Raw genomic sequence first — 12499 nt, 5'->3', positions numbered from 1 at the left:
ACCAAGAGTAGCCCCCGCTCGCTGCAACTAGAGAAAATGTGCGCAGAGCAACGAAGACCCAACGCAGCCAAAAAAAAAAAAGACATTGTTTTAAAAATAAAGCTCATAGTCTATTGACTGATAAATTGTTTCATTTCATGGCTGACAGCTGAAAGCTTTTGTCATTTCCCCCGACATCTGGCATTTTATTTCTCATGGAGCGTTTGGCTGGAGATTATTCTAGCAAAATCCCAACAGAACAAGGTGGCTTCATTTACAGTACAAAAATGGAGAACATTTACCGTCAGGGTTACTATGTTTCTTCTGATGGTAATGTCCAGAGTTGTTATTATTACAGAAAATAATATTCATTAATTTTTAAAGGCGATATGGTTATCACTTAGGAACTCTAGCTCCCATTTGCTTTATTCATTTCCTCTTAAAAGCAACATCTGCAGTTAGTTTCAGACTTCCGCTTTTCACAGAACAGTTTATTCTTTATTGTTTATTAAATTGGAGGGTTTCTGGAACATTCTTCTTGGTAGAGCCTAGTACTTTGATTTCTGGGTGCCTAATTAGGAGGCTTCGCTTAGCACAGGATGCTCCAGAGGCAGAAGAGGGAATCAGGCAAGCCCTTGGACCCTGAACTTCTGGGAGCGGGGAAGGAGGCTCCTTCAGCCAGCCCCTGGGCCGGAGGCGGAAGTGCCGCTGGCTGGAGCTGGGGGGGCTCTCATCCATACACAAGCAGCAGGTGGACCTCCCCTGCTCTGACTCCAGCTTCAGGCTCACATGGCAGCATCGTCCCCATCGTCCACACCCTACCAAGTTCAACCTCATGGCGCGCTTTTCCGGTTCTCGCCTTCTCTCCCCTTTCACCGTTGCCACTGATGTTCTTTCTTAGCCACATTTCTCCTAAGTATTGGAAAAGTAAGGCCTGATCATCTCTTCCCTGATCTCATAGCCCTACTTTCAGGAATGACTCCCTTAAGAAATGACCTTGAAGGACTTAAAGAGCATCTCCCAAAATGTAATCCAATGGTGGTGAGGAATAGACATTTAGGTGGCCCCAGACACAGCACTAACTACGATTGAACAGCTCAGTGAGGAATCTTTCCCTTTTCATTACTCTGACCGTCACTTTGTGTCGAGGGGAGATTCTCAGTTCAGGGCCACTGTGACCATAACACGTTCTCAGATTTGTTAATCTCTTTCCATGGAGAAAACGGTGATCTCGGGCTCAGAATCTTGATAGGCACCAGTATTAAGCTAAAATGTAATTATATTATTTTCCATTTGGGGGTTTATGTTTTTTGGGTATCTTCTATTTATGGCCAAAGATACAGCTGTTCCATATACAGTCATACATCCCCAGGCCCAGATGGTGCTCAGATATGGCAATAATCCCTGAATGTATTCAAGAAAGGCTGCAGTATAAAGACCATGTTTTACAGGCAGTGGTTCTTAACCGTGGCAGCACATGGGAACCCCAAGGGCACTTGCTGAAATCCCAATGCCCAGGCCCCTCTCCCCGAGATCAATCCCATTAGAAACTCTGGGGGTGGGACCTAAACAGTGTATGTGTTAAACCTCCAGATGACTCCGGTGCATAGCTTGGGAACCAGTGCTTTAAGCCAGTCTTAGACTGGAGTATGAATGAGACTGAACATTTTTTCCACACCAAAGTGACAGGATCAGCATCTGGAACATGAATACCTATTTTAATGGCCAAGGTCAACCACAGTCTTAAAACCTCAGTCCAAGGAATTATAAAATTTTAGAGTTGGAGGGGATCTGAGAGCACCAAGTCTAGATCTTCATTTTATTTTTGAGGCCAAGAAACTTGCTGGGAATCACCCCCTAGGATCCAGGGGCAGGGCTCCTTCCCTAGCATCATGCTGCCTCTCTGGTGGATGTAATTACCTCAACTGCAAGTTGAGCTGGAAGAAACTACAGTCTTTTCGAGGAATAAGCTAAAGACACAAAAACTTGGAAGTTTGGCTTCTAGAAAGTGGGTAGGAAAGATGTGGTAGGGAGCCTAAGAGGCACCATGGACATTCCTCAAGGCATCCTCCATAGCTGGAAAGTACTAGATCAGAGAAATTGAAATGTTTCATCATCACAGGACTTCTCATAGCCTTCAATTTACTAACAGGCACAGGGAATCTCCAGAAGGAAACAGTACAAGCGGTGCTTGTTTGACATTTTATGTGAAAGGTTTCACAGGACTAGCCTTTCTTGGGGAAATACTAGGCGGACACAGTTTCCTAAAGCTCTGGCCGGCTCTTGATCCCCCTTCACCTGCTTTATTTTTCTTAATAGCCTTTATCACTTGTAGATGTGTTCATTGCCTGTCTCTTCCTAGCTAAAATATAAGCTCCTTGAGGGGAGGGAGTTGGACTTCACTGCTGTATCCCAAGCACCTCCAACAGTGCCTAGGCTTTAATAAATATTTATGAAAGGGGATGAATGGATAGTCTCTTAACACACAAGTAACCATGAGTAGTTATCTAGTAGACTCCGCCTTTTCAGGATGGTAAGTCTCTCACCACAGTGTTAGGCTGTATTTGGGAGTCCATACAATGCAGGGAATCTCACGGAACCAAATAGCCCTGGTGACGCTTAGGCTAATGGCCAGGCTCTGACACTAGTGAGCTCTGTGGCCCTGGGTAAGTCAGTGGACTTCTTTCAGCCCCATTTCCCTCATACAGTAAAATGAGTGGACTGGGTTGGACAATCTCCAAAGCTCCTTCTCCATTATTGTATGACAAGTGTTTAAATTAAAATAACGGATATAATTGGGGGGTTTTCTATTTCTCCTTGCAGTTCTATCAGTTTTTGCTTCATGTAGTTTGAAGCTGTTATCAGGCCCATAACTATTTAAGATTGTTATCTTCTCTTGACAAATTAACCATTTTATCATTATGAAATGGACTTCTTTGTCCTTGGCAATATTCTCTGCCCTGAAATCTACTTTGTCTTGTATTAATATCTCCCCTGGTGTTTTGTTTGTTTGGTTTGGTTTGGTTATTTTTAGTGTTACCATGGTACATCCCTTTCTGTCATTCTACATTTACCTTATTTTATTTAAAGTGGGTTTCCTGTAAGCAGCATAGAGTTGGTTCTTGCTTTTTCATCTAATCTCTCAACCTCTGCCTTCAATTGAAGCACTGAGACCATCTAAATTTAATGTGACTATTGATATGGTTAGGTTTAAATTGACCATCTCCCTGTTTTTCTTTTTCTTCCACTTATTCCTTTTTCCCTTTGTTCTCTTTTTCTGCCTACTTTTGGATTGATTACTTTTTTGTAACAGCTTTTTTGAGATATAATTCACATCTCATACACTTCACCCATTTAAAAAGTGTGCAATTCAGTGATTTCTAGTACATACAGAGAATTGTGTAACCATCACCATATTTGCAGAACATCATCCCAAAAAGAAACCTCACACCTTTAGCTATCACCCCCAAATCCTCTCATTCCTACCCCTCCCCCAGCACTAAGCAATTACAAATCTACTTTCTGCCCCTATAGATTTGCCTAACCTGTACATTTTATACAAATGGAATCATATAATATGGGCCTATTGTGACTGGCTTCTTTCACTTAGCATAGTGTTTTCAAGGTTCATCCATGTTATAGCACATATCCCTACTTCATTCCTTTTTATCAATGAATTCCACTGTATGGATATACCACATTTGTTTATCTATTCATCAGTTGATGGACATTTTATGGATAACACTGCCATGTATATCATGTTTTTGTGTAGACATATGTTTCATTTCTCCTGGGTATATTCCTAGATGTCAATTGCTGGGTCATATGGTAACTCTGCGTTTAACTTTTTGAGTTGCTGCCAGACTGTCCCAAAGTGACTGCCCATTTTACATTCCTACTAGCAATGCATGAAGGTTCTAAATTCTCCACATTCTCTCCAACAGTTGTTAATATCTGTCTTTTTGCCTATAGCCATCCCGGTTGGTATAAAGCAATATCTCACTGTGGCGTTGATTTGCATTTCCCTGGCAACAAATGATGTTGAACATCTTTTCATGTGCGGACTGGCCATTTGTTTATCTTCTTTGGTGAACTGTTTATGATTCCATTTTATCTCCTCTGTGACTTATTAGGTGTAGATCTTTGTATCATTAATTTAGTAGTTGTTTTAGGTTTTATAGTACACATCTTTAATTATCACTGTCTACCTTCAAGTGATGTCATATCACTGCATGTATATTCAAGAACCTTACACAAGTACACTTCCATTTTTCCACCCCCAACTTTTGTGCTATTGTAGTCACATCTCTGGTTAAAATAGATGGTCTTTTCTTTGTAGTATGCTGGTGCTCTGTGACCCTGAGGGAATAGGACTTGTCACAGGAAACTAGAGGAGGGGAAGAAAATGAGTTCATTTTTTAGCATTTTGCATTGTTCCTGGACAGCAGGCCTGGTCCAGCTATCAGGATCACCACAGACAGCATCAAGAGGGGCCTGGATTCCAATGCAGGGAAGAGGAGAGGAGATCTTAGAGGGGGAGACATCCTTCGGAATCCCTGAGGCACCTTCAACAGGTTCCTGATTCTCCTGAGGGTTTCCCTGGCTGCATCCCTCAGCATCCACATTGCTGGGTTCATGACTAGTAAGATTGTCAGTTGAAGTGACCACATGTGAATCAGGGCAGGGCAACAGAGAATCACGGCTTGGTAACAGACAGACTTGGACTCAAATACCAGCTGTACCACTTATAGATACATAACCCAGGGACAAGATCTAAACTCTCGTGAGCCTCAGTTTCTTCACCTATAAAATGGGAATAAAAATTCTTACCTCCTAATGTTGCTAAAAGGATTAAACGAGCTGATGGAGGAGAAAGTGGCCAGCATGTGACATAACAAGCACTCCACTAATATTTTTATCCCTTCTATATGACTCATTATCTGCATTAGCCAATTGTATTTTTACATTCCTTATGTTTCTTGGGAGTTCATAATTCAGGGACTATGCTGAATTTGAGAGCCTTTTTCCTCTTCATACTCTGAAAATTCTAGTAAGTTCACATATTTTTATGAGATTGTCACAAACTCCCTACTTTGCGATTTGTAGACCTGCCATTTATTGGGCTGACACAAGGCCAGGCATGTGCTAGGTACCTTGCATGCCTCATTTTCAAAGATAATTATCAACCCCACAAGGATGGACAGGATTTCCCAACCTTGGCACAACTGACATGTGAAGCCAGATAATTCTTGGTTATATGGGGGCTGTCCTGTGCTTTGTAGGATGTTAGCAGCATCCCTGGCTTCTACCCCCTAGATGCCAGCAGCATTCCACAGCTGTGACAATCAAAAATATCTGCAGCTACTGGCACATATCTCCTGGGGGGCAAACTCTTCCTCAGGTGAGAACCCCTGGGAGGGGATTGGTGTCATACCCATCCACCTGTGAGGAAGCCCCAGTTCAGAGTAGTCAAGAGCTCTGCTCAGAGTCACACAGCTACCAAGCAGTAGAGGCAGGATTCAAACCAGAGTCCAGCTGGCTCCTAAGCCCCGTGTTACAGTGACTCGAGATATACTCTTGTCTGCAAAAATGGCCTCAAATACTTTGGACATCCTTGGCCCTAAACTCTACCTTTTGTGCTGAAGGTGCCTGGACTCTGGACTCTCCTCTCTCAAAACCAAAAATAGACCCAAAAGGAGAGACTAGATAGTCATTATTCACAGACAGGGCTCAGAGGGATGAGTGCAACATACTGCACTTGCGAAATCTCAGTTCCATGACCGGGGATTGAACCCGGGCCACGGCAGTGAAAGCCCAGAATCCTAACCACTAGGCCACCAGGGAACTCCCTAAACATACATTTTCTTGACATGAGGGGTGTTATGGTTTGAATCACATCCCCCAAAAGATATGTTGGAGTCCTAATCCCCGGTACCTGTGAAACTGACCTTGTTTGGAAACAGGGTCGTTGCCAATATAATCAAGTTAAGATGAAGTCATTAGGGTGGCCCTGAATCCAACATGACTGGTGTCCTTATAAGAAGAGGAAAATTTGGACCCAGACACAGAGGAAATGCCCTGCGAAGATGGAGGCAGAGGTTGGAGTCATGCAGCCATGAGTTAAAAATCATCTGGGGCCACCAGAAGAGCCAAGGAAGGATCCTCCCCTAGAAGCTTTGTAGGAATGTAGCACTGTCGACACCTTGATTTCAGACTTCCAGCCTGAAGAGAATACATTTCTGCTGTTTTAAGGCACCCAGTTTTGTGGCACTTTGTTACAGCAGCCCCATGAAACTACTACAGGAGAGCGCTCCCCAGCGCTGGCAGCCTCAGCACCCCATATTTTGATTTGACAGTGAGTCTTGTTCCCCAGTAAGTTATAGTATCTGGCCATTAGCCAAAGTCATGAAAGCTATTTAACTTCCCTACAATAAACCCTCAAATTAGATTATGCATCCCACTAATTATATGGCTGAGATAGTGATCTGGCAGCGACCTGACAACTCAGGGGACTTCCTAGGTAACAGCTGCCCACTCAGATGCCTTCACCTGGTGATTCAGCGGCAGTAGCCTGGTGTGTCAGCGCCTTATCTTTCTTGGAAATAGGAGGTACCATGTCACCCCGAGATAAGGAGGCACAATTTGTAGAATCTGACTCAGTGGCCTTGGTTAACTTCAGGTCAGGAGTAAACAGACAGAGGGAAACAACCTCAGACAGTCATGAGTGAGATATTTACATAGGAAATTACCCAAGGTAGCCAATTGAAAATCCAAAGCAATTTGTTCTGGGTGAGTAGACAGGCAGTGGCAAATAGACTCATATGAATTCCAAAATTCTTTGAGGTTAAATCAGCCCTTAGAATCATGTGCATCCCAAACAGATGTTTCATCTTTCCCTGCCCAAGCCCCACAGGATGTTCCAGGTTTAAAGGAGTATATGGAGAAGTGAATTTGGGAAGTGTTCTGTACTTTAATCGCTCTCTGGGAAGTTTGTAAAGCCTCATTATCATATTAAAGACTTTGAGAAATTCTACTGGAAAGACACCCATTCGACTCCTTTGTGGGGGACGCAGTAGAACACATTTTGGACTACTGATAGATCTCAACCCATTTATGCTGCAGAATTTGAGGCTGAGGCCCAGAGTCATTAGATGCTCTTACAAAGGTCACAAAGAAAGTGACCTTGAGTGACTCAGTTGTGGTCTTCAGATTCCAAACACATTGCTCCTTCTATGTTTTCATCTTCCCATTAATTCGTTTATTAGTAAACGTTTGAGTGCTACCATACAGTGACTTGGGAATATAAAAATCAATAAGGCAGGCCCTGCCTTGTGTGTAATTTACTGTTTCCGGAGTGTATGAGCAACAGAATAACAAATGGTGGAGAGGTTATGGGGATAGGAAGGGAGGGAGAGAGGCTGACTTTGGGATGGATAGAGAACCTGTCAGTCTGGAGGTTTCAGATTCGGTCCCTGCTGTTGTAGTGAGTCCCATCATCCCTGCTGCCCACAGCCCCTACTGAGGGTGGGGTGGCCAGAGCCCTGCTGACTGAGCTGCCTAGGAGGCTGTCCACTAACCTGGCAAAGCTGACTGGAGCAGGGGTACCAGCCCACAAGCCTGCCAGACACTCATAATATGCCTGTTCCGCCTAAATGGGCCGACAAATCTGATTCCTTCAAAATTTGAAGTGGAGGCTACAGAGACGAGGCAGTGATCAGGGAAGCTGAAGATGAAAGAACATCTCAGGAGAGTACGGTAGGGAGTGTCCTGAGGGGTCCCTTGCAAGCCAGGGAGATGAGGAAGCGAGATGCCTTAGAGAGCAGAAGCTGGGAGGCTGGGGGTGGGGGGCGGCGGCAGGGCAGCGCAGCAGAGAAGGAGAGGTGAGCACGGGTTCCAATCCATACCCCCCTAGCCACAGCTGCTCCTGATCCGGTTCCAGGGATGCCTGGCTGCATCAGCTCTGGGTGCTGCATTTCCAGGAGGCCCCGTGGCCCTTGCTGCCCCCATCCACCCTACTAGTCTCGGTTAGTAAAAGTGCCTAACACCCTTTGGTTAAATTGTGGTAAAATACAGTTAACATAAAATTTACCATTTCAAGTGTACAGTTCAGAATTTAAGTACATTCACATGGCTATGCAACCATCACCACTATTCATCTCCGGAAATTTTTTTTAATCTTCCAAAACTGAAATTCTGTACCCATTAAACAATAACTCCTCATTCCCTCCCCTACTCCCAGCTCCTGGCAATCTGCGTTCTGTTTCTAGGAATTTAACTACTCTAGGTACCTCATACAAGAATTGCCCTTTCATGTGCAAATAGAGATGATCATACTGAGCGAAGTAAGTCAGAAAGACAAATACCATAGGATATCACTTATATGTGGAATCTAAAATATGGCACAAATGAACTTATCTACAAAACAGAAACAGATTCACAAACGTAGAGCACAGACTTGTGGTTGCCAAGGGGGGCGGGTGGGAGGAGGGAAGGATTGGGAGTTTGGGATTAGCAGATGCAAACTATTACATATAGAATGGATAAACAGCAAGGTCCTACTGTATAGCACAGGGAACTATATTCAATATCCTGTGATAAACCACAATGGAAAAGAATGTAAAAACAAATGTCTATATGTGTATAACTGAGTCACTTTGCTGTTCAGCAGAGACTGGCACAACACTGTAAATCAACTGTACTTCAGTTAAAAAAATAATAAAAAAGAATTGCCCTTTTATGACTTATTTCATGTAGCATAATTGTCCTTTTATGACTGACATTTCAAGAATATATATATGTATAACTGAGTCACTTTGCTATGTAGAAGAAATTAACACAACATTGAAAATAAACTATACTTCAATAAAATTTTTTAAAAATATGACTGATATTTCATTAGCTAATGTCCTCAAGATTCATCCATGTTGCACTGTGGGTCAGAACTTCCTGTTTAAGGCTGAATAATATTCCATTGTATGTAAGTATCACATTTTGCTTATCCATTCATCCATTGATGGATACTTGGATTGCTTCCATTTTGGGCTATTTGAATAATGCTGCTGTGAACATAGGTGTCAAATATCTCTTTGGAATCCGGTTTTCAGTTCTTTTTAGTGTCAAGACACCTGTGGGGCGGGCAGGAAGAAACAGGGGCTGCTAGGGCTCAGATGGTGAGCATTCCACTGCAGTCCGGGAAGGTGGGGTGATGAGGGACTTACCCTGGCACATAGCTTTGTGTGTGCTACTCTCCCGCCCTATACCATCGGGAGCCTCTCTCTAAGCAGAGACGGAAGATCAGTCTGAGGCACAATTTCCAGGCACTCTTGCTTTCCCCTTCTGTCTCCATGCTTTTCAAACAGGGTTTCTAGAATGTAAACTCCACGAAGGCAGTGACTGGCCTGTTCTGTTCACTCACCCATTTCTAGCACCTGCTGAGTGCCTGGCACAAAAGGCAGGTTCCTATGTTCTTCTGTCTGTCCTCTCCATAAATTTTCACCCCTTTTGTTTTGCTTTTTATCAACCAAAGTTTATAGTTTACATTAGGGTTGACTCTTGGTATTGTATATTCTGTGGGTTTTGACAAATGTATACTGACACATATTCACCATTATAGTATCATACAGAGTAGTTTTGCTGCCCTAGATATCCTCTGTTCTCCAAGTATTCATCCCTCCCTCCCTCAACCCCTGGCAACCACTGATCTTTTTTACTGTCACTGTAGTTTTGTCTCTTCCAGAAGGTCATATGGTTAGAATCATACAGTACATTGCCTTTTCTGATTGGCTTCTTTCACAAAGTAATATCCATTTGAGATTCCTCCATGCCTTTTCATGGCTTGATAGCTCATTTCTTTTTAGTGCTGAATAATATTCTATTGTCTAGATATATCACAGTTTATCCATTTGCCTACTGAAGAACATCTTGGTTTCTTCAATTTTTGGTAATTATGAATAAAGCTGATATAAACATTTGTATTCAGGTATTTGTATGGACATAGGTTTTCAACACCTTTGAGTAAATACCAAGGAGTGTGACCGCTGGATTGTATGGTAAGTGTGTTTACTTTTGCAAGAAACTGCTACACTCTCTTCCCAAATGGCTGCACCATTTTGCATTCCCACCAGCAAAGAATGAGAGTTCCTGATGCTCCACATCCTCACCAGCATTTGGTGCTGTCTAGTGTTTTGGATTTTGGCCAGTCTAATATGTATGTGATGGTATCTTACTGTTGTTTTAATTTGCAATTTCCTAATGACATATGACGTTGAACATCTTTTCATATGTTCATTCGCCATCTGTATGTATTCTTTGGTGAAGTAGCTGTTCAAGTATTTGCTCATCTTTAAATCAGATTATTTGTTTTCTTATTGTTGAGGTTTAAGACTTCTTCGTATATTTTGGATAAAGGTCCATTATCAGATATGTGTTTTGCAAACAGTTTCTCCCAAGCCAAGAGTGTGGCTTGTCTTCTCACATTGCATTGACCCCCTTAGTTTTATTTTTTATTTTATTTTTATTTTTTGGTACGCGGGCCTCTCACTGTTGTGGCCTCTCCCATTGCAGAGCACAGGCTCCGGACGCGCAGGCTCAGCGGCCATGGCTCACGGGCCCAGCCGCTCCGTGGCATGTGGGATCTTCCTGGACCGGGACACGAACCCGTGTCCCCTGCATCGGCAGGCAGACTCTCAACCACTGCGCCACCAGGGAAGCCCCGACCCCCTTAGTTTTAAAACAGCAGTGAAACCAACAGAAATCCCCTTATATGTGGAGAATCTTAACCAGGGGTGCTCATCACAATCTCCTGATGCAGACTTTCAACATTTTTCTAGGTTTGGACCCCACCTCTGAGATTCCTGTTCTACAGATTTGAAGTGAGACTCAGGAATCTGTTCTTTTAAAAAGCCCTCCTGGTGATTATGATGGTCAGCTCCCTTAGGAACCATGACATTAAAGACAGAAGCTCAGACACCCTCAGCAATGGGAAGATGGTCCCATCAGGACACCTTGCAGGGTGCTGCCTATGCGGCCCTCCTACCTGCCCTGTTCCACAGCACCATCTGAAGCCATAATTCCCTGCTAATTGGACATCTCCACCTGCCATCTCAAGATCACTTCCCTAAGCTAAACCCATGGTTGTCCCCCTCCCCACCTGCAAACCAGCTCCACACCTGATCTTCCGACCTTGGAAGATGGCAATTCCAATCTTCCAGCTGCTCAGGTCACAACTCTTGAAGTCACATCTACTTCTGTCTCAGACACATCTAATCTATCAGCAATGCCTGGTGGCTTGGCCTTTAAAATGAAACCAGGATCTGATGACTTTCAACCCCTCTGCTGCCCCCACTAAAGCAGGTCTCCCTGCTTCTAACCTTGCCCCTTCCGGTCTGTTTTCCACCCTAAGCCAGAGTCAACTATAGAAACGGAGGTCTGAGCACATCCTCCTCTGCTCACCACCCTCCACTGGCTCCCATCTCACGCAGAGTAAAAGCCAAAGTTCTTACAACGGCCTGTACGTTTCCTCACAGTCCTTCTGCCCTCACATCACCCCTGCAGCTCTCTTATCTGCTATTCTTCCTGGTCGTTCTAGCCACACGGCCTTTGAAGTTCCTCGAACATGCCAGAAATATCCCACCCCAGGGCCTTCGCGTTGCTGTTCACTCATTCTGGAACGCTTTCCCTCCAGGGTGCCACTGGGCTGGTTTCCCCAGGCCCTGCAGACCTTCACAAGCCACCTGTCTAAAATTTCAAGCTGCCCGCCCCCTTTGCCAGGGCGGCTATCTTTATTTTTCTCTAGAGGACTTAGCCCTGGTTTATTACCTGCTGACTTGCTTATTTCTGTCTGGCTCCTCCTCCTAGATGCCAGAGCCATCAGGCGGGGCTGTCATTCTATTCTGTCCACTGCGGAGCCCAGGAGCTTAGAACAAGGCCTGGTGCACAGTGGTTCTCATCCTCCGCACTCCTCTCTTCATCGTGTCCTATCCGTCTCCCATGGCTTGAGGCCCCTCTGTGTTTTTACTCTCTCCCTTCTGCATCTCCCCTATTTGGTGTCCACTCCTGGAACTACTGCTAAGAGCTGGGGGCCTTCTCCCATCTGATGCATGTTTTTTTTTTTTTTTTTTTTTTGGCTTGTGGGATCTTAGCTCCCCGATCAGGGATTGAACCCTGGCCACAGCAGTGAAAGTGCCAAGTCCTAATCACTGGACCGCCAGGGAATTCCCTGATGCGTCTTCCCAGCTGCCAAAGGCTTCTTTCTAACAGGCAGGTCTATGGCAATCCTTCTATGACACCCCTTAACTTTCAGAACAGGGTTCAGACTCCCTGGCTTCAAACCCAAGGTCCCTGCCAATACGGTCTTGTCTGCTTCTGCAGCCTCATCTGGCCCCTGCCCACGTCCACACATCTTCAGCGCTGTAGGCGGTTTTTTCTCTCCTGCCTTTGCCCATGTGTTCCTTCTGCCTGGCAGTGCCATCCTCACTCCCTGAGCCCCAGCCCCTCCTACTCTACATCCAGCAAGCCCCTA

This window comes from Mesoplodon mirus, assembly GCF_964341445.2.
Source record: "Mesoplodon mirus genome assembly, chromosome: 9".
NCBI lineage: Eukaryota > Metazoa > Chordata > Mammalia > Artiodactyla > Ziphiidae > Mesoplodon > Mesoplodon mirus.
This window is presented reverse-complemented; position numbering follows the sequence as displayed.